Here is a 25,191-nt window from a genome sequence, read left to right as displayed (position 1 = left end):
TTATTGTCACGCCTATTAACAAGACTACAAGGTAATACCTCGGTTAAAAGACAATACTTTTTCATCTTGAACCGATTAATATTGTTTAGTGTAATAATGAAAATATATGATAAAATGTAGGTTATTGAATTAAATATGGACAATTATATTTATTTTAACCGGGTGAATAGCATAATCCCAGTCATGAACCTCGTTTTTAATAAGAATCAAAATATTAGGTAAGACATTTGATCTACCTTAGTTAAGGAGTGGATAAAGAAAATAGTATATGGAAAATGAATCACCCAACTAGTAACTTGTGTAATCTAATTGCCATCACATGCAAAAGAAAACATTAATCTCAAAAACAACAAAAATTATGGTCTCACAATAAATAACATTTATGATGTCCAAGGTAACAAACATATATCTGGCTAAATAATACCAAATCACCTTCAACACTATAGAGATATCTTAGGCTGTGCTCTTCTTAAGCTCCATCAAAATTCATATAAATGAATCATCATTGTTGCAAAAATAAAAATGTCAGAAGTGGGGTTTGAACCCACGCCCACGTTAGTGGACCAGAACTTGAGTCTGGCGCCTTAGACCACTCGGCCATCCTGACATTTGTTTGAAATAATATAAACTTATTATATTTACTTAATAGTATATAAAATATAATTATTTTAACTAAAATAAAGAATAATTTTTTTTTGACATAGCCGGGACTGTATATGCAGGCAATTTCTTGTGAGTTGGTTCATTGGATAAACTTCTATTTTGGTAATATTCTTGCAAAATCAATATAAACCAATGAAAGTGAGATTCATGTAACAATTTTGGGTAGAAGCTATTACAGTTTGAGTAAACAAACAAAATTTTTATTTTATTCATTCATCATAAACACTGTGAAACAAAATTTTCTGGATAAAATCCAAAAAGATTTTAAGAGTAACAAGATCTAGAACTAAGTATCTCACATTATAACCATTTCATTTAATTAATTACACAAGCAAAAACTTTTTTAAAAATACATATAAATAAAAGATAATGTCATTGGTATTAGTATGGCTTTTGGGAGCTTACAACGAATGGAGCACTAGAACCAACTGCTAGGAAATGTGGTAATGATGATCGGATCCTCGTCTGGGCTTGGTTGGGAATTCTTTCTCAACTTGGCTAAGGCCCAAGTCGGGTTGTCTATATTTAATTATTTCTATAATTAATAGCCTCTAGAATATCTTTTTATTTAAACTCTAAGAGTTACCATTTTTTTTTTTTTTCTTACATTTATGTAGGCATCTAGAATAATTCATTAGATAGTATAAATAGAGGTGTTTTCCTCATTTATCCAAATAATAAAATATAATATTTTTCTCCAAATTTTTTTAATTTGGTATAGAGCCATACAAAAATATTGGCTAACAATCTTGTTTCCCTAGCGCCTCAGTTCAATGGAGAAAAAATTGATTAGTGGAGTAATCTAATGAAGATATGTCTTGAATCTCAATACCTATGAAATGTTGTTGAAGATGGTGTAGAAGCGAATGGAGATGGAGAGGGTTTAACCGAATCACAAAGGCACTCTTGAAGAGTAAAGAAATAAAGGACAATAAGTCTCTCTTTCAAATCTTTCAAACTATTAAATTCCAGTTTATGAGAGGATCTCAAATGCGGATAATGCTCAAGAAGCTTTGAAAATTCTGGTGGAAACTTATTCGGCCAAAATCAAGCGATGAAGGTGCAGCTCCAATCCTTGGCAGGCGGAATTCAAGAAATTGGAGATGAAATATTCAGAGAATTAAGATCACCGAATATTTCACAAAAGTCACATCTATTGTGAATCAAATGGCATCAAACGGAGAAGTCATGGAAACCCAAAGGGTCGTCAAATTATATTGCAAAGTCTGCCAAGCAAATTTGATCATGTGGTGGTTGTCATTAAAGAATCACAAGATCTTTCAAAGAAGTTGGTTGAGAGCTTACAAGGAAGATTGGAAGCTCATGAATCTAGGATACTTCAAAGAAGTCCTCAAACCGTTTTTATCATGATCAAGCATTAAAGTCCCAATTCTCATACACGGGAGGTCGTGGCTCTTATAGTGGACAGGGACGGGTCGGGGTCGCGGACAAGGAAGAGGCGGAAGGCAATCTCAGAAAAATGAGCAAAAAGAAGAATAAAGAAAATGTAATTTCAATAATTCTAAAAGAGGAAGAGGACGAGGTACATTTAAAGGTAATAAAACATATATTTAAATGTTATCATTGTCATAAGCCCGTACATAAAAATAAATGAATGTTGGGAAATATATCCTAAAAAAGACATGAAGCCGGCGATGCATGAAAATCATGAATTTCAAAATTCTGAAACTTTGTTGATTGCTTCTGATGGAAATGTTGGTAATATTTGGTATTTGGATATGGGAGCAAGTCGATATATGACTGGAAGTAATATTTGGTATTTGGATATGGAGAAATAACTTTCAAAGCAAAGAATGAAAATATTGAGAAAGTGTCTGAGGTACATTATATCCCAGGTTTACAAAGTAATTTTCTCAGTGTTGGTTATTTATTAAAAAATGATTTTGATAATTCGCTTTGTTGATAATCTTTGCACCATGAAAAAGAAAAACCAACTTGTTGCAAAATCCAGTTTGGGTTCGAATAATTTATTTCCTATCAAACTTGATGAAAAAAATGATGTTTGTTATCTCACCACTAATGAGGAGATTTCCAGATTATGACATTACAAATTTGGTCATCTTAACGTTCAAAGTTTGAAGGACCTGTCAAACAAAACAACTAGTGTTCAAAGGGTTGTCTCAAATTGATGTCATAAGAAAAGTTTGTGAAGAATGTCAGCTCGGAAAGCAACATCGAGACCTATTTCCATCTAAATCAGATTGGAAATCACACTCGCCTTTGGAGCTCGATCACATTGATCTTTGTGGGCCAATACGATTTTTATCTTGATGATTTCACAAGAAAAGTTTGGTTTATTTTGTGAAAAGAAAAGTTAATTTTTTTTTTCATATTTCAAGTTGTTTAAAGAACATGCTTAAATTTTTTCTAATTCTCAAATTAAAAATATGAGAAATGGTCGTGGAGGAGAATATTTATCCTCAATGTTTGAAAATTTTCACTAAGATCATGGCATCAAACATGAATTGATGGCTCGATATTCTTCGCAACAAAATGGGATTGCGGAACGAAAAAACAGAACAATTATGGACATGGCTCGATGCATGCTAAAAATGAAGAATTTGATCAATCAATCACACATTGGCTTGAGTAAACACACATTAGTGAGAACACTTAAGAGTTCGTCCACAAACCTAAGAGTTTATTCACGGAGGGTGAGTTATGCCTTAAAATATAATATATGAATATATTAGGGAAGTACTCGCGTGAATAGTGCTAGATAAAATAAAAACGAGAATGTTGACTTGAATAAACACACATTGGTGAGAAAACCTAAGAGTTCGTCCAAATAGGGAATGTCGGCTTGAGTAACGCAAACATTTTTGAGAAAACCTAAGGGTTTATCCACAAAGGGTGAGTTAGGGCCTAAAGTACATTGGTGATAAAACCCAATGAATTGTCCATGGAGGGTGAGTTAGGGCACAAGTTCATGCTGAAATGTGTAATCGAATGTTTAAGAATGCATTCTTAAAGACTATAATTGGGTCAATATATAATGGTTTTCCCAATAGATTATCAAAGTGACTTAGAGCTCATACATGTGTGTTGGGATGTTCCTAAACTTGAACCATATTTGGGTTGTTTCCTTTGACTTGCTTAGAAGACTCAATTTTTCAAACTATCTTTCTAACTTCATACAGTTGGATCCAATATAAGTATGCCCAATTTTCAGAATATCATCCATGTTTGTTCCCTTTTAGAATTGCAAAAAATATAGATTATGGATGTTTCTAGAAACCTTCTATATCCCCTTATACTCCCATTGTTTCATTAGTGCTTCCTTGATGACTAGAAAAGATACGCACTTCTTTCCTATATAGTTCCCAACAACTATATTTTCCCATTCTTTGACGTATTTCTCCTCCACTTTAGTGGGTAATTTAAATTGAAAAAGAGAGTTGAAAATCTCGACTTTTGTTTTAAACTCACCCAAGTATATTTGACATTTGTCTGCATGATCATCTACTTTCTTTTTTGCATTTTTTCCAGACTTCATTTACATTCCAGTTGGAATTGCTCCTGATAGTACATGTCTTTAATTTTGGGGACTTCATCAACTCACTCATTGTTTCCACAGACCAATTAACTATCTTTTCATATTCTTCCTTCTTTAGTAAATTACAATCCTGAAGGTAGTGTACATTCAATTGGATATTGGTTTGCTGGATTTTATCTTTATTGAGCACAATCTCTCTTTTCTTTGCATGTATCAGTAACTTTGTGATTTAATTTTTAAGCTCGGAGATATTTGCTCTTTCATTATACCCAACTCTCCATATTCCCTCATTTCCCACTGTTTTCCTACTTCAGCTTCACCCGAACTTTGAACATTAACTGATTCTTTATCTTTATTATTTTCCTATATAGTTTTTTGTACATTTTCCTTTGCTTTCCTACCGATTTCAAATTCAGCAGCATCCTTTGTACTTTTTAGATTAAATTCTTGAACTTCCTTTCCCTTTTGTTTTTTTTCTTCTTCCAATTATTGCATAAGAACATAATTATGCAGTAAATAGAGAAGATACAGAACAAAGTAATACAGAATACCTTAATACATTGTGCAGCAGACCAGGAACCAAACTGTGACCAACCTCAAACAAAAAGACTTCATGACCCTTTTCCCGACCTTGTTCAAATCCTAACCGAAGTTTCTAGACGATTTTCACCGGTGTGTCGAACGTGCTAGACGTGCCAGAAGTGTCGACGATCGTGACTCCTACCACGTTTCCCGTAACCGACTACCAAATCAATCGACCGAATTTCGTCCGTCCTCATTCAATCAGGTTATCATTATACCTATGATCGTAGGTGAATGATCATCATGTTAGGGTAATCATTTCAGCCTTTAAATCATCAAATTTGGTTGAGTATCGGTCGAGTTCCACTTTTGAAAAATCAAAAGTTTCGGTCGATGTTCGTCCTCAAGAGGAAAAAGACAATCTGAGGCTGAAACATCGTCGTTTCAAGCGAAAACACAAACGCGCGTCTGGTGTAATGTTCCATCTACGTCCATTGGCGTTTGGGCGTTCTGTCTGCGTCTAGGTTAACGACGTTGAGGCGCATTAGTCGATTCGATGTTGCGTGAAAGTGCTCAACTTTCGATGTAGCGGGGGACACAGTCTTTTGTTGTCCGTTGGATGAAGCCTGAGCGCTCATCCGATGGTCGCGTGGTCTTCCGCAATCAATTCTTTTATTTTCGGATGTACGGGATCACGACCCTTTTCAGCCTTAGAGCTTGTTTGAAATTGATTTTTCTTCGATCCCTTTGTCATCATTTCCAATTTATAAAATACACAAAATAGTTAAATAGATAAATATCTATTTTGCATATTTATTTATTTATTTGTATATTTTGTCCTTTATAAATATTAATTTGGAATTTAAATGAATACAAGATTCATCTCAATTTATTTATTTATTTTATTTGAGCCCTTAAAATTAATTTGGAATAAAATTAATATATAATTTATCTAAAAATATATCATTTTATTTTTCTTGGCATTTGTTTTAATTAATTGAAATTTACTTAAGACAATAATTAATCTAATTAATTGTTTAATCTTGATTTGGCCTTGTTTTAATTATTTTGGATTTATTTATATAAAATTATTATTTTAATATTTATAAATTGGGTAGGTAAAATTATAGTGTTTACAAATACGATTTTAATCAATGGGATAAAAAAATTAATCATAATCAAACATCACTTTATTCATTTTCTTATATATTATAACATTACTTAATTTATTAATTAAAATATTAAAATAATATATATATATACATTTTTAAATAATATATTTTATCATCATATATTAATACTTTTTAAGTCGAATTTGATTGGGATCGAGAGGGAATGACGTGACGTTATCTAATTGGTTAGAAAAATAAAATAATTTCTCTCTTCTCTCTTTGTTTACACTTTTTTTTTTCTAACTAACGAGGTGATGTCACATCATTTACTCTTCCATTATTTACCTATCGTTTCTCTTTAAATAAATATATATTTGTTTAAATAAACCTTTTTTAACAAACTCTTAGGCTTTACTTTATAATATCAAAATAATTATGGTATTCTTTTATGTAACGAAATACAAATAAATATTTAGAAAAATAAATATGTAGTTGAATCATATATTTTTATTTGGTAAAAATTATGTAGTTTAAATTTAAGTTGCATTACAAACAAAATAATTCATGTACTAATATCAAACAATGTTCGTTTGTTCGAGGGTATATTTGATGAACTCAGTTAAGTTCAGAGAAAATTTATTTAATGCCAAAATAAATAAATAAAACAAACAACTCAATATTAGTTTGCAGAGACAGTCTGGGCCCAAATATTATTTCATAATTAGCCCAAGATTTCATTCAAACAATATATTAGGATTTAGGACCACTGCTTTAAAGGCCATTGGATTCATAGTTGTTCTGAATATTTGATCTTAAAGTTATTGCGATCTCATTAAGTTTCTATTCTACTATTAAATATTTTTTACCAATATCTTATTATAATTTTTTTAATTTTAAAAATTAGAACAATCTCAATAATCACCATTAAATCTTTGATTACATAAGCTAACTTCATAGGTTGAGTAACAAATATTAGGTTAACAAATATTTATTAATTAAAGGGTCAATTCAACACTTATTTGGATGCATTTCACATTTTCAATTATTATTTAAAAAAACACTAGCAATATTTATATTTTTAATTTTAGATTGATTTACGGTTGAATTCAAATAACATTAATTTTAACTAACTAGAACTCTTGCGTTGCATGATTGTACGGAAAAAAATTTATAGAAGAATATTAGTTTAATGAATGATTAAATTGAAATCTATATACATCATAATGGTTAAATATTAATAAAATTTGGTTAACTAAAAAATATTATATCTTATTTAAGGTTGGTAATCAAAAAAAATTAAAGCTATAAATTTTCTTACTTTGTGATCATTATAATTTTTGTAGTGAATCACTTCATTTAAAACTAAAATAATAGTGCACAACTATGAAAATGATAGAAAAAAATTCAATTATTTAAAATAAAAATATTTTATAACAATAATTTGAGCAATACCACTAATAAAAAAAATGGACAATATCCATAAAACTTTCGGTAGGGATATGCCAAATTCCAGTCTTAATTAACCTATACCCACTGACTTATCAATAGTGAGTAAAACTCGTTGGGTATTGTAAAAAAGCAATACTATAACCCTTGGGAAATTTCATGGTCTGTAGCTTAGCATATGTCCGACACGTGGCAGTACAGGAAATCCAGGGTGACTCAAAGGGTGTGTTTGATGATGGGGAATTGGAATTGGAATTGGCATTGGAATTCTAATTCCAATTCCATGAGAATTGGCATTAAATTACAATTCAATTCCTATGTTTGGAAAAGTGATAGAATTGTAATTCAATTCCAATTCCTATGTTTGGAAAATGATAGAATTGTAATTCAATTATAATTCCAATGTTTGTAAAATAAAATATCTGTTCAAAATGTTAACTTTTAAAATATGTTATGACGTTTTGGCACGTTTAATACGTTTTTGACATTTTTTCACATTTTCACACGTTTTTCACGTTTTTCACACGTTTTAACACGTTTTTCATATTTTTCACATGTTTTCACACATTTTTCACGTTTTCACACGTTTTTCACGTTTTTAAAACGTTTTTCACGTTTTTAAAACGTTTTTCACGTTTTTCACATGTTTTTCACGTTTTTCACACGTTTTTCACGTTTTCACACGTTTTCACGTTTTTTTACACGTTTTAATACGTTTTCACGTTTTTCACACATTACAACACGTTTTTAACGTTTTTCACACATTATTCACACGTTTTTCACGTTTTCACGTTTTTCACACGTTTTAACACGTTTTTCACATTTTACATGTTTTTCACGTTTTTCACACGTTTTTTCACGTTTTTTACACGTTTTAACACGTTTTTCACACGTTTTTCACGTTTTCACACATTTTCACACGTTTTTCACGTTTTCATGTTTTTCACACGTTTTAACACATTTTTCACGTTTTTCATGTTTTTAAACGTTTTTCACATGTTTTTCACGTTTTTCACACGTTTTCACGTTTTAACACATTTTTTACACATTTTCACACGTTTTCACGTTTTTTACACGTTTTAATACGTTTTCACGTTTTTCACACATTACAACACGTTTTTCACATGTTTTTCACGTTTTCACACATTATTCACATGTTTTTCACATTTTCACGTTTTTCACGTTTTACACGTTTTTCATGTTTTTCACACGTTTTAACACGTTTTTCACGTTTACAAACATTTTCACGTTTTTTACACGTTTTAACACGTTTTCACACGTTTTTCACACGTTTTCACATTTTTCACACGTTTTTCACACGTTTTTCACATTTTCACGTTTTTCACATGTTAAGCGTGTTAAAACGTGTTAAACGTGTTAAATGTGTTAAAAATGTGTCAAACGTGTCAAAAACGTAAAAAAACATGTGAAACGTGTTAAAAACGTTTTAAACGTGTTAAAAAACATGAAAACGTGTCAAAAACGTGTTAAACGTTCTAAACATGTGAAAAATGTGTTAAACATGGCAAAACGTGTTAAACGTGTCAAAAAAGTGGTAAATGTGTCAAAAACGTAAAAAAAATGTTAAATGTGTTAAAAACGTAAAAACAAGCTAAACATGTCAAAAACGTAAAAAAATGTGTTAAATGTGTCAAAAACGTGAAAACGTGTTAAACGTGTCAAAAACGTGAAAATCATGTTAAACGTGTCAAAAACGTGTTAAACGTGTTAAAAACGTGAAAATCATGTTAAACATGTCAAAAACGTGTTAAACGTGTCAAAGACGTGAAAAACGTGTTAGATGTGTCAAAAACGTGTTAAACATGTCAAAGACGTGAAAAACGTGTTAAATGTGTCAAAACGTGTTAAACGTTCCAAAAACGTGTTAAACGTGTTAAAAACGTGAAAATCATGTTAAACATGTCAAAAACGTGTTAGACGTGTCAAGAACGTGAAAAACGTGTTAAATGTGTCAAAAACGTGTTAAACGTGCCAAAAACGTGTTAAACGTGCCAAAATATGAAAATATGTTAAACGTGTAAAAAACATGTTAAAAACGTGTAAAACGTGTTTAATGTGTGAAAAACGTGTTAAACATGTCAAAAACATAAAAAACGTGTTAATTTAGAATTACAATTCCGACCTAAAAAGATAGGAATTGAGAACTATCAAATTACACTATATTAAATTCCATTGGAATTCTAATTCCAATTCCAATTCTTAATATTAAAGTGTCTAACAAACATAAGAATTGGAATTGGACCCTCCAATTCCAATTCCAATGCCAATTCTAGGGCTATCAAACACACCCAAAGTTCGATGGATTCAACTTTGGTTTGCATGTCAGACAACTCTTTAAAACAAAATATTGTTTTTAAAAATTTTGACAGTACATAGTAACTTTTAAAATTTAATTACATAAAAGTAATTAATTTTATTCAAATTTTAATAATTAAATGACAATTTGATTTGAAATCTGATTTAAATTAATCAAACATAATTAATTTAAGAATATATTATTTATTTGAAAATAGAGTCGCCAATTGATTTTAGTAAAATCAGTAAAATGTACGTATATAAACGTAATTTATACCAGATTTCCATAAGGGGTTTGTTCTTTAGTTACGCTCAGGAAAGGGCTTCCGCTCTATGTCCTCCGCGCCCGTTAAAAATGGTTTTTTTTAAGTCTAACTATCAAAAAATTTATTTATAATGTTTACTTTCTTTAATTAGTAGTCCGGGGGTCCTAATTAAGGATAAGTTTAGATTACATAAATAATTATACAAAATTATTTAGAAGTGCATAAATGCGATTGCGTTGAAAATAGATTAAGTAAAAGACCTAAAAATATCATAAAAGGTATTAGAATTTAAAAATAAAGTCCACACGGAGCCTTAGTCAAAACATTTGTTTGAGAAATATCCCAAAAATATATTGAAATAATTTTCTAACCTTTTGCGATTATTTAAAAGTGGACTAGGGTTCCAAAATTACAAAAATAATTGTGGGTTTTGAAAAGTGGAACCAAACAGGCCTTAGGATAGGAGTCCTAGGAATTTGGTCCATTTTTACCGGTCGGAGACCAAATGGGCTCGGTTTAGACCGAGAGAGCTCTAGATTAGGGCTTGGGATACTTGATCAGAGGACTGAAGTGTTCTATCCTGGAGTTCGGGAGGCTCGGTTCCAATTCAGATTTCTCGGTCCTATGTGAAAATATTCGGGCGAGTTTCTCATTCCTAGCTCAAGAATACCGATCCTAAGTTAATTTTCTCGATCCTTGGTCTTGGTTATGACCGAGGATTCTCGGTCCTCGATCCTATAGGACTTGGTTCAACAAGTGTTCTTCATTTGGTATGAAAATTATAGGTTTGTATCTTTTGATACAAATCATAAAAACATGATCTGTAAGTTTCTATCAACTTCATTGGATGTAGGGATCATAATTCATAATCCTAAAGTCGATCAATCGAACCCTAAGATCATTGATTTTTCAAAATGTTTTTTAGGGAAAATTTTGGGAACTTTTGTATTAGACCATCTCATGGTTTAATTCTTGTTCCAATAGTTTCGAAATGATGTTTACAATCGAACATGGCCAAAACAAGAACATCAAGCAAGCTCTGAAATATAATTCAAAACTGAAATTCAAAATTTTCATTTCAAAAATTTCAGTCGATCAAACATGATCGGGATGCATGTAATATGGTTTGAAAATCATCATAACATGTTTACAAACATGTTAGGAAGCTATTTGAATCAAAATTCAAGCTCAAAAGCTCAAGAATACGAAATTCAAAATTTTCAGATATTCAAATCAAATTTAGTTTTTTTTATTGAGATTGAATTGATGAAATCTCTTTCGACAGAAAGCTTGGAAATCATCTAAGGATCAATTCTAACTATAGAAAGCACATAATTGACCAAGTAAGTTCAACTCGATCGAACTTAAAAAATTCCAACTTTAAATCGTAACTTGAATTACAGATGAATCGGAGTGTTTGGAGAACACTCTAATGATCTTTGGGAAGCTTTCCAAAGTTCTAGATCGAAGCTTAGAACGCCGGAGCAGTTTCTTCAAAATCCAGTCGCTAGATCTCCAATGGAAATCTTCAGGTAGGCTGTAATTGTGGAGTATTTATACTCAAGCTAAGTTATTTTCGAAGTCGAATTCGTGCTCAATTTGGCTTCTGAATCCTTATCCTTTGATTTTTGTTTTGTCATCGCCAGCCTAGTTCTAGGATAGGTTTTGAATTCAAACCTTAGGGGTAATGATGGTGAGGGAGAGACGTGCACATGGGCGAAATCTGGAGGGATAAGGATGAGAAACGAAGAAATTTAGGTTTTTGGAAGGTCGTCGATGTCCATCGCATTTTTCCGACGTTTGTCTAGTCTCGACGAAGAAGATGCTCAAAACGACGTTGTTTCATTTAAATGAAATGCGTCGTTGCATTCCATTGATTGATCGGGCGTCCGTTAGCATCCTAGCTAACGGACGTCTCTTGCTCTATTGTGGCCCGGGCGCGCGTTCTCTCTATTATAGTCGGCTACACGGCGTGTTCTTGAGCGCTGGATAAAAATCCATCAAGGATCCAATAAATGAATTCATGCTGCAGTCGAATCTTTTAATTTCGACCACACTGGATCATCAATTTTTATTTTTAATAAAAAGGTTATTTAAAATCAAATTTTTAACCCTTTCATTTTTCTTCACCAAATTAATACACAAAAATATTTTTGATAACATTATAAAAATTATGTTTATTTATTTTATTTTTAGGTATTTTGGGGGTATTTATTTAATTATTTTAAACTATAAATTACTCATAATTTATGCCTAAAAAATTGTAATTAAATTATTTCAACCCCTTTTTGGGTTTAATTTGAGTAAAATAAATAAAATATTTTAATCCCAAATTATTTTTGGTTTCTTAATTAATTTTTGTAGATAGGGTTTAATTATAACAATAATTCATCCTAATTTAATTTTTAATTTTTTTTTTAAAGTTATTTTGAATATAAAATTTCAAAATATTATTTTTAAAATTATAAATTGGGGTATTTCAAATTTTCATGCTTACAAATACCAATCAAAATATGTTTGATGGGTATTGTCAATACCCACTAAAAATTGTTTGGTGTGTATTGATTAATAACCATCGAAATATTTTGGTATGTATTGATTAATACCCTCCGAAATATTTTGGTATGTATTGATTAATACCCACCGAAATATTTTTGATGTGTATTTTTAATACCCACCGAAATATTTTTGGTGTGTATTTTTAATACCCACCGAAATGTGTTTAGTGTGTATTATTTAATATCCACTAAAATATATTTGATGTATATTGATTAATACCCACTAAAATACTTCTAGTATGTATTGACGTATTAACTATTATATTTGTATTTTTTAAAATTAAATTAATATTTTAATATAAAATTATAATCAAACTTGTTACAAAACTTTTTTAAATGAATTAATATCAAATGATTAACAACATATTTTCAAATTTCAAATACTTTAACCTTTCAAGAAGGCTTCAAATTGTACAAAATAAATTTAACATATAATATCTAATAAATTGTTCAAAATATATAGAATTATTACGTTTAATGTCTTCACAAACTTTCTCAATTTTAAGTTTCTTCCTTTTCGACATTCAAACTTTATTCGTTGTGATTGACAAAGAAGTTTGACATCATATCAAACATTTTCTTCTCAAATCGAGCATCAATCTCTACTCGATTTGCTAATCTCTTAAGTTTAGCTTCTGCTTTATATGCTAATCTCTTAGCTTCAACTTCTACTTTATATTATACATTATTAATGACTAACTGGTGGACTTGATTATGTAGAACGACAGAATGTTGGGAGAAGAGAAGTAGCAACGACCTGGGAGAACTACTTCTGACGGATCGGCAAATGGGGAAAGAGAAGTAACAACGAATTTGAGCTTAAAATTTAAACTTAATTATAATATTCAGTTATACACAATTGGGAGCAATACAAATCTACATACACAATTTATTAATTTTAAAATAATTATTTTAATTATTTTTTAATAAATAAAATCAAAATAATTAACCCTAAGGCCAAAACCTAATTAAAAAATTAATTACTGTGATAATTAAAACCTAATTAATTAAGAAAAATCACCCAAGAAAATAAATAAAATTATTTGGGATAAATATCGTAATCATTTTATCTCAAAATAATTTTAAGAAAATCAAAAGGATTAAAATAAATAATTTAGGATAAAATGTGGTACCCATTTTATCCCCAAAAATTATTTATTTAACCCAAAAATATAAAACAAAATTGCAAAATATTTGTCATAATTATTTTAAATATTTTATGTATTTTAAAGAATTAAAATTAAACCAAAAGGGTGGAAAAAAAAATCAATTTTAAACAAACCTTTAAGGTTTTAAAATAAAAATAAAATATGTGATCTTGTGTGGCCAAAACTCTAAAGAACTACTATAACAGAAACCAGGACAATTAGATGAGCATTGGATTGTCATCCAATGCCCAAGAGTCGCCAGCGTCGCCCGCTACAACGAAGCAAAAGTGAGCTCGCGAAGCACGCGATCAGCTAATGCCCCATTAGCTGAAACACAAAAGAACGCCCAGCGATGGATGAAACCCATATGGAACGCTCCGCGTTTACACCCAAAATGGCGTCGTTTTACGCCTAGTTTGTCTTCTTCATCGTGATCGCTAGAGAGATAAGAACGAATCTCATCTTTGATTCTTAAAAGATGGAACTCCGTTGTTAGTCCACCTTTTAGGCAAATTCAAAAGGTGAAATGATCACCCTACTATGGGTGGACATTTCTTCTATAATCCTAGGCCTAATTATGGCCTAAACTTGCAATTGGGATGAAGAACATTCAAAACACCATAAATGGTGTTTGACTAATTCAAGTCCACTTGATTCTGAAGCCAAAAGAAATCATCTACAATCCTCAATAAAAAGATTTCGAAAATCTTCCATTAAAGCTCAAAACTTCTAGTTTTCGAAATTTTTGCATAAGGCCTTAAAGCTTGATTTCAGGCATATAGAAAGCTTCCTTAAAGTCTAAGAAATGTTCTCCAACACTTGGTAAGTTTCCAATCATCATTTAATTCATACTTTCAATTTAAAATTGAAATTTATATATTTTCGTTTTCATAAGCTTGTATGTTATCTGGTCTTTGAATTTGATGATTGGAAATCGATCCTAAGATCATTTATGAGCTTTATATGAAAGCCAAGATCGATCAATCAATTTAAAACTAAAACCCCGATTTTGGCCCTAAATTATTTTGAACAAATTTATCATCACTCAGGTCAAATGATACCTTATGATGATATTTCTAATGTTTTGAGAGCTTTGTAAAACTACCCAAGCCCTTGAATCGAAGGATCAAGCCTCCATAAAAATTACAAAACTTGTAATTTTGATGTTCTTGAGGACCAACAGGTCTGACCAGGACGGAGAGATCCGATCGATAAATCTTAGTCAAGACTGAGAGGTCTGACCGAGGCTTTTTAGTCATGACTGAGAGGTCCGACCGATGTTCTTCATCTAGGACCAAGAGTCCGACCGAAGATTTTTACATCCAATCGAGAAATTAAACCTAAGACCGAGGAGTCTCGCACCTGACCGAGAACTCCCGAAACCAAGACCGGTGACATCCCCATAGAACTATGGTGTTTGGCCGAAAAGTTAACCCTAGGACCGAGGAGTCTCACACCCAACTGAGAAATCCCGAACAGAAACTGATGACTCCCCCCTGACCAAGAATTCTAGCACCCGATTGAGAATTCTAGCCAAGGACCGAGAGGTTGTAGCACTCCGACTAAGGATCCTGAACCCGGACCAATGCTCATTTGGATTTATTTTTAAACCCTAATATCTTGTAAATTGATATTCTTTAGGTATTTTTCTCCCTAGTCATCATCAACAACATGTACCAACATTTAAATAATTGTTGTTACAATTCTTTAAATACGCAAAAACATATGCATGTCTAGGACCGAAAGAATAATCAATTAAAATAAAATGTTATACAACCGATTTTCAAAACTCAAACTTATAAAGTAGAGATTATTTTTAAAACGGATATTAAGAATGAAGCGCGATAGTCATTTCTTAAGTATCACCAAACCTCGAACTAAAACGAATCTCTGGTGAAAAATAAGTTTGTAAACGTAAACCTTTTATTGATTTAAAAAAATCAATTGGCGACTCTATTTCAAATAAATAATCTTTTAAATTAATTATTTTAATTAATTTAAACTCAGTATTTCATATAATCAAATTTTAATTTGATTATAACAAATCTAAAGGTTATTTAAATTTGAACCCCAAATTAATTATTTTCATAATTAATTTCAAAAGTTGTCATAAATCTTTTAAAATAATTTTTTATTTTAAAAAGATTCCTTACACACAAACCGAGATTGAAATTCTCAAACATCGAGCTTCTCTAGAACCAAGGGTTTTTTGGGAATTATAACTTTCTAGTGACTCTACTGAGAATTAAATGTTTAACTCGAAAACATAAACTTGACTTTTGAAAAACGTTTATATCATGTTTTCAATTTAATAGGCGTATCCTGAAAGGTACAACATCTAATGGATGCATATGTTTTATCATATTAAATGTGTATACTTGTAAATGGTACATCACCTTATCCCTATTTGCAAAGAAGTACACGATTAGATTCGGTACTTCTACACTTATGTGTAAAGATTGTCAATGAGGAATGACAACTTGTTACAAAATGAGTGATGTTGTGAGAGGAAAAACCAGAATGCAAGGGATCGACCCCACCCTTTGGCGATGAGGCGTCCGATAGGACGTATGCATTGTGGAGGTGGGGGGAAATTCCCAATTGAGTTGATATTCTCTGGTTTATGGTGGTGGTTTTACCCCCTCCACTATTGGTGAATAATACTCTTATAATTTCCTTTAGCATAAAAAACTTAGATACTCTCACCAAGTCAGTTATTTGTCGTGCCCAAACAACTAAAACCTTGTCACTACAACCCTTACGTGACTACTATATGTGTAATATGTGTATGCATGTATAGTCTAAGTGAACATTTCATATATGTTCCTCTTCAAAACAAACAAATTTGTAAATTTTTTGATTTTCCAATCACAGACACGATGTCAATGCTAAAGGATGTCGCTCTAATCTCATGGATCGATAGTTTCCACGAAAACGAGTGGAACCATGGGATCTATGGACTAACTCCCGTCATGAGGTTCATAAACTTAAAGATAAATCACACCTTCGTGATGCAAATGAAAAGAAGGTGGAGCCCCCATGGGACGGGTATTCTTCATGGGAAAAGGAAAATATGCCCAACAATAGAAGAATTTTGAGTTATCCTGATGATGGATAACAAAAATGTTCTGCATCTGAAACCATTTATAGAATCAATGTTCTTGAGGAAACTCTTGCAAGAGGAGTATGGTATACCAAGACAACATCTAAGACAATCCTCAAGAAGACTGTCATCGACTTCCAGAAATGGACAAAAATGGAAATCAAAAATGGAGAAGTCCCCCTAACTATGGGCTCTTCCCTAATGACGATGACAGTCCTATTGGCCCACTTCTTCATGGATCTAGTGGATGACAAGCCATCCTCCAAAATCCTGGAGGTAGAGTACCACATGCGGAAGGGAAACAGAGACTCCTCATGTATTATTCTAGCCGAAACGTTGATGTGATTGAATGATTCATTCCACTATGAGAAAAAGAGGCTCACATCTGATTCTCTACATTTGGTTGCTCGGTAAAGTTGGACGTCTTCCTCTAGTATTTCCTAGAGACATCGTGTCTCCTTCTCTTCAATATCGAATGATGTGGAAAGCTTCGTCTAAACCTCTTGTAGAGAATGACGACAAAGTCAGGGTGTTACTCTAGTGGTATCCCATCAAGAAGATGTCATATATGATAGACGATGAACCCATGATCATGTTTATGGGCTTAGAATGGGTTACCTCCTACTATATCCATGACCTCTTAGAATAGTTCGGTCATGACTTTATGTCCCCTTACACGAGAAATGTCATTGTTATAGAAAGACCTATTGACCACAAGGCATATGTGGTATATCAAGAGAGAGCACAACGCCTCCCAAATGGGCATCCTAAAAGAGAGAAAGAACTACATGACTGTCATTCTCGAAGAATATGAGCAGGTGAAGATAAATGAAGACGAGGAAGCTTCTAGTGTGGGAACATGCTACGACAGAACTTAAAGCATGTAACCTTTGTCAACACTTTTTCCCCTTTAGACTCTATCTGTAAATCTTAACAAGATAGATATGTTTGTAACAAACATAACGAGTATGTTTTGTATAACAACTCTATGTTTGGTTTTGAATCACAAAGGATATGTTCATTCACTGGGATTAATCTTAAATGCATATGCATTGCATTGTACTTTGTTACAGTTGCAAACCCTCACATCTTTCTCTTCGCAACAGTCCATGACTACGACAACCGACATTGCCCCCGGAATGAGAGATCCAAAAACCGAATGTTTTATATGCCACAAAATGGCCGAAGAATTCCCAACACTTGTAACGGTCTCTACAATCGAATTTAGAGAAATGAAGGCAGTTTTGCAACATGTGACAGAACAACTCGCATTGATCACAAACTCTTTAGCTAATTAGCAAATCTCGTATACATTAAAAAATATGTCTTCTTCCTCTCGATTTCCTAACTAGCATATCTCATTTATGTTCACTCCCATCAATCCTTGTCTTATTGGTCCTCAAACTCAAGAGGAGGTCTCTCTCTACTAAGAATGGCAATGGGTATCCGTATACCCGATACTCATGGGTACCCGATGGTCAGGTTCGGGTTTGTGTATTTTAAATCAGGGTCGGGGATGGGGAGTGAAAATGATTACCCGATCGGGTTCGGGTTCGGGGTCGGAGATGGGGAGTATGCAAAACTCAAACCCGATACCCAATACCCGATACCTGAAATATTAATATTGAATATATATATATATATATATATATATATATATTTTTAAAATTAAAATGAATTTTCAAACTTCACATCAATACCATCATTACAAATTTACATTAAATATATTAATTAATTAGTTATACCAACACCCAACCACCCACTCCACCATGCCATCATTAATAATTTATATTCTTCGTGACTCTTAATCTTCTATTTATTTTATAAAAAAATAGTTTCCCTCTTTATTCACTTTTTATTTTCAAGATTAACATTTATTATCTTTCTTTTGTTTCAACATTTTTTCTAATTTTTGTTGAACTTCTCTCTAGTTCTTGTTGAAGTTCATGTATGAGTATTATTCAACTTCTACAAAAGAAATATTTTCATATGTGATTTTAATATTTAGTATATTTAAAAAATAATAAATAAAAATTCATATTTTAATCGGGTAATGGGGTACCCATCGGGTATCGGGTACCCGACGAATCGAGGATGGGGATACAAATAAATATACCTATCGAGTTCAGGGTCGGTGATGGGTAATAAAATAAAAATCGGGTTCGGGGATGGGTACTTCATTACTCGGCGGGTAAGGTACTCGTTGCCATTCGGAGATGGGTACTTCACTACCTGGTGGGTAGGGTACCCGTTGTCATCCCTACTCTCTTTGAAGACTCCGAAGAAGATTTCGTCCAAACCACATGGGCACAACACATGACACATGAGGAAGTACTCAACCCCCTAAAATCACATGAAAGACCAATTCTAGTGGTTGAACAACCACCGCTAACGGAATATGAATGCCAAATGGCTCAAATTCAAGCCATGCATATAGTGTTGCAAGCCCAACTAAATAAAATGGTTAAGGGTAAAAGCATTGAAGAACACTATGACTGAAAACATGCTATGAAGACTTTCGAATGAGCAGTCATTCCATTAGGCATCAAGCTACCAGCCATATCCAATTACACCGAATGAACCATGTTAATAATTTTTATTTAGACATCTCTATTTATGGTTGTATTAGAGTAAATATATAACTTAAAAAAAAGAAACTATTAGAAGTATTGATGCTAATAAAATGATAGTTATATGGATAAAGACTCAATTTAAAAAAATGAATAAGATAAATTTTGATCATATAAATATTATTATCTTTTTAAATGATGTAATACTATTTTTTTAAATTAATTTTAAATATTATTTTCACATAATTTTGTGTTATTAAACGATAATTAAATGGACAATTGACACATAATGTTTTCTTTTAAACTATTAGAAATTTTTTCTAAGCTCTTTTTTAAAAAGATAACCATGTCAACACTATTGATTTGGATTACTATTTGTCCAATTTACTTATTAAGACACATAAACTATATAATATATAATATTATTTTATATTTGTATATCGCGTTGGATAATGTCTAGTTGATGAAGTTATTTTTACTCTAAATCCCAACACATTTAAAAATATTCATTAGTTAGTATAAGTATTCTTCTTCTCCACCTAACAATTACAAGTTTCAATAATGGTTTAGAATGTTCTAGAAATTGTTCTTGCTAGATTTATTTAGTCTTTCACGCTGGTGTGGTGATATGGTAGTGGATGTCACCAAAGATTTTTCCTTCAAATTGTTCATTATTTAGTCTTGCACGCTTTTTGCAGGCTTTTCTACATTAATTTGTGTGGTGATATGGTAATGATGTCAATTGACACAATTGTAAAATCATAAAGTAAAAGTAAGATTATGTAATGGAGGATTAGTATATCAATATAGTTATTGTTTGTTAACCATATACTCTCGATACAATCAATGAACTTAATTACAAAAGCTATATATAATCTTCTACTTTACCCTCCACTATCCTTCTTTTTGACTAAACATTACTTATGCAAAGGTAATAATTTCCACCTACAGTTAAGTCAAAAAGTTTATTAACAGATTATTAAGTCCTTGTTTAATCAAAACCAAAAAAGTGAAAGGAGAAAACACCACCAAGACTAGTTAGGCAACGAGCAATGACCGCATTATCAGTAAGACTTGACAAAAATCAACAAAGTGCTACCTTGATCGAAACCCTTTTGGTGTTTTTGATAATCATAGAATTAGAATTCCAATTTCTAGGTAGGATAAAGCATTTAAGACTAAGAATTGAAATTACAATTAAAATTATATTTTTATAATTCTCAATTATACTATTTTAGCTCGGAATTATAATTACAATTTTTTATTTCTATATTTTCTAAATAAAAATATATTATTATTTTATTGTTTACAACTAAGTTAACGTCTTAAACCAATAAAAAAAATTAAATGTACTCATCGCATACCCAACCGATGAGACTTGACAAAAATCAATCAAGTGCTAGGGGTGAGCATTGGATGGATTAATTCGAAGTCCAATCCGATCCGAATCCGAAATACTAATTCGAATTGGATATTTCGAATTGGATTGAAATCGGATCAAATTGATTACGGATCAGATGTGGATTAGGATTATCCAAATTATCCAAACTATCTAAATAAAAATATATATTTTAATTTGTTTTTCTTTAAATTACCTTCACCTCAATATAATATATTTTTTTTATTTTTTTCTGCATCGTTTAGTCAACAAAATTAATTATAACATTAAAAATGTAATAATATTTTTTATAATTAAACATTAAATAATAAAATAAATTAAGTAAGTAAATTTTCTTATTCCAAGAGTTGAGTATTTGATGTTCTAATTCGATCGGAATCCGAATTACAAAATTGTATTAACTATTTCGGTTTGAATTAAATTCGGATTGAGTTTAATTCGAATTAAATTTAAATAATTCAATTAATTTAAAATTATTAAATAAATTTAAATTGACATCTACAAATATATAAATATTTTTATAGTTTGAATTGTCCAAACCATATTAATCTAATGTACAAGGTATGGTTACATTAAAGGGGCTAGGGCCTTGCCTGTAATTTTTTTAAGTATATAACAGTAAGATAAAAATATATTTATGTTCAGTCTTCCATGCTGCTGTGTAAAGGTTGCTTGAATATTTATTATTTTGAAAAGAAAAGAAAGTTTTGACCGTCTAAATAATTATTTTTTAAATATGATTATTTGAGTGTTTTTTTTGTGAGGTTGTTTGAATATTGATTATTTGGGAAAAAGAAAGGAGTTATGATGAGTTTAAATAATTATTTTTTAAAGTTTGTTTGATATGATTATTTGAGTTTTTTTTATAGGGTTGTTTAAATATTGATTATTTTGAAGAAAAAAAGTCGCACCTCTATCCTGATAGATATGTCCCCATATAGATAGGTATGTATCTCCGTGGATAGAGATAAAGATAGGAATGTGTGATTGGTCTAAATAATTATTTTTTAAAGTTTGTTTGATAAGGTTATTTGAGTTTTTTTTATAATTTATAAGTATTTTTTATTTTCAAATTTTTTATTTTGTTTAAATTCAAACAATATTTTCCAACGAATAATTATTATTTTTAAATATTTAACAAGAGACCGATCGGGGAGTCCATCTGAAAATATATATATATATATATATATATATATATATATATATATATATATATATATATATATATATATATATATATATATATATTACGCCATGATTTCTTACTTTTTCAATTTAATTTATTTTTAAATTTTTTTAATTTATAGAAAAATTGGCAAAATTTACGATTATCCATAATTTTTATGTTATTTTTTAAGTTTATCCCATTTTTTTTATTTTTAAGCCCACCCTAACTCAATTTCCTAAATCTATCCCTACCAATGCATATTCAATCCGTATTACTTAATAAAATAGTTTGAATTATAAATTGGATAAATTTAGTTTAAATTTAATACGAATAGAACAAAATGGATTAGTTTACCCGTTTGCTAACCCCTACCAAGTGCTACTTAGATCTAAGCTCTTTAGATAGGGGATTCTCAATATATTCAACAATATATTAGTATACAGTCTCGCACCTCAACTAGTTATGTACTCACACATATTTGGATGATTCTGCTCGGCCGTGCTATGCACAATGGGGTTAAGAGAAAGATGTAAGTAAATAGAGATCTCGTATTCGATCTCAAATATAAAAAAATCTTAATTTAAGTGAGTTTCATGACATTGTTTGAGAATAACTTATTTTCTTTCAAGTAAAATTCTTTTGAATGGAGTTATCAATAATTAGTTTTTATGTAGCTTTCAACCTTTTTTTATTTTGGTTCACAGTTATTTCTTTTAATTTTATTTTGCTAAAGTCATGGACGAATTCAGGAATTAAAATTGGGGTGAGCTAGAATTTAATGTAATAAATTGTGTATATATATTAAAAATATTATAATATTTAAATAAGTTGAGGAAGAAAATAATTATCCATTTTATTGCAAAATTCCGTCTTCACCTCCTTCATTGTTGAAAATGCTCGCTCAGTAGTAGTGGTAAAAACAGGCAATGTTAAACAAGATGAATCAATTTAGTCAACATAACATAAACTTTTGATCACCACTCTCGATCAATTGTTGACACAACTCAACAAGTGTAATTCAAATTCGGCATCACATCAAGTTTATAATGTACCAATTCATATTACAAAGCAATAATATTTTGATCTGTAAAATCTTCAAGGTAAAATTCCGTTACAAGTTTGCAAATATCATCACTATTAAATGAGTCGGTGATTTTTTTGGGTCTAAAGATTTACTAAGAGATGGATATTAGATTGTAGAGACTGTAGGTTTAGGTGGAGAACATTTACTAGTTTGACGATCTATCTTCTTAAAGAACAAAAATATCAATGTCTTTTTTTTCTTTGCAACATATTGATGTTCTATTTTTTTATATACATAATTTTCAAGATTAAGTATTTTATTGAACAATTGAATATAAGGTTGAAAAAACATAAAAAAAAAATTCAAGTAAACATTTAATCGAAAAGTTGGAGTACAATAATGAAAAATTTGAAGAGAAAATTAAGTAATTCTAACATGATAAATTCTCAAAACTCTACATTATCAAACGTACATAAAATCAATTATAAATATCATATACATAATTAAACTAACGATTATACCCATTAAGAACATGAAAATTATGAAAGAAAATTAAAAGAATACAATTAAAGAGAAATAGATTTTATCTATTTGGAAATTAGAAAAATAAATATAAAAATTTTAATGAAATAATTAGATAGTAGAAAATTAGTAGAATAAAATCTAAGATATTCGTGAAACTTTAAAAGAATTAGATATATATAGTTAATATACTTGGAAAGTTGGAAAGGTTATATTTTTAAATTTATTTTATAATATACATTATATATTTTTTTCAATTTAAAAATAAATATAGATTAAGGATTTTTTTGGGTTGGAATATTGCCAGTGCTAAATTCGTCTCTGCGTATAGTAGACATTGTCTACCTAAAAAATATAAATACAACACTTTAACTAACTAGGTTAAAAAGACTTATATTTTAAATTCAATATAAATTTTGATGAAAGTACGACATTATTAACCATATAAATTCAACATTTTAATTTAATTCTAATTTGTTAATTAAGAATGTGGTTAATTTAAATACTTATGTGAGACAAAATGGATACTTAGGTCGAATTTTTATCTTAAATTCGATCATAAGTTAACGCGTACGGGTATAAGTTTTACGAAAGATCTTTTCTTTAATTACTTTTTCTTATTTAATAAAAAAAACTATATTAAAAAATTTAACGAATGAATGATTAATTATAAAATTTCAAAAATACCCTATCCAAAGTTGTTTCTCTTTTTAACTATATTTTATATTTTTTAATAAATAGTTATATATATATCAATAATTATATGTGTATTAATTATTTTATAACATGTATAATTATATTATATATATATATAATAATCTATTTAAAATTTAATTAATGATTTAATTAAATAAAAATAAATTAATATTATTGATTATTTGTCACCCTTTTATATTAATATTTTTTACTTCTTCCCAATTTATTATATACACCATTATTTTAACGTTTTTATTGTTTAATTTAATTTTTTGAACTTTTATATATTTTTTTCTATAATTCTTTTTTAATATATATATATATATATAATTCTATTTGTATTAATTATAAACAATTTTCAAAAATTATATATTGTAACCCCCGAAAAATTCTGGTCCCGGAAGAGCTCAAGGTTTTCTATAAATGTCAACATCGATTTACGTATCAGGAATATTTTTAAAATAAAATATTATTTTAAAAGATTTTAAACAAATTCTGACATGTTGGAAATTATTTATAAAAATAATTAATTTAAGTTCAAATTTAAATAATTTTTTAGATTTAAAATAATCAAATAAAAATTTGATCTTTAGAAATCTGTATTTAAATTAATTAAAAATAATAATTTAAAAGATTATTTATTTGAAACAGGATTTCCAATTGATTTTTAAAATCAATAAAAACGTATACTTATACAAACGTATTTTTTACCAAAGTTTTGATTGGTTCGTAGTTTGGTGATACTCGAGAAAGGGCTTTCGCACTTTATCCTTCGTACCTGTTTCAAAAACGGTCTCTAATTTATAAAATTTTGGCTTTTGAAAATTGATTGTATAACGTTTTATTTTAACCAATTAATCTTCTGGTCCTAGACATACACAAGTTTTCGCGTATTAAAATTGTAACAATAATATTTAAATGTTGGTACATGTTGCTGACGATGACTATGGAGAAAAATACAAGAAAAATATTAGTATTTAAAGGAATTAGAGTTTAAAAATAAATCACAAATGAGCCTTTAACAAAATATTTTTTGTGGAAAATATTCCAAAAATATTTTGAAATCATTTTCTATATTTTTGGATTTTTAGAAAACGGTTTGAGGTTCCAAAAATATAAAAATAATATTGGAAAATGAACAATGCAACCAAACGGGCCCTT

The 25,191-nt window shown here is 29.9% G+C and overlaps 1 non-coding gene across 1 annotated transcript; it reads right to left on the bottom strand.

The window, feature by feature from the left end:
- Window positions 1-523: 523 nt before the first annotated feature.
- Window positions 524-607, bottom strand: TRNAL-CAA. The gene has a single exon. It is a non-coding gene; the product is annotated as a tRNA-Leu (tRNA).
- Window positions 608-25,191: the final 24,584 nt, after the last annotated feature.

Source organism: Impatiens glandulifera, chromosome 1, assembly GCF_907164915.1.
Source record: "Impatiens glandulifera chromosome 1, dImpGla2.1, whole genome shotgun sequence".
Lineage (NCBI taxonomy): Eukaryota > Viridiplantae > Streptophyta > Magnoliopsida > Ericales > Balsaminaceae > Impatiens > Impatiens glandulifera.
The sequence above is the reverse complement of the archived record's forward strand: the minus strand, read 5'-3'. Positions and strand labels throughout refer to the sequence as shown.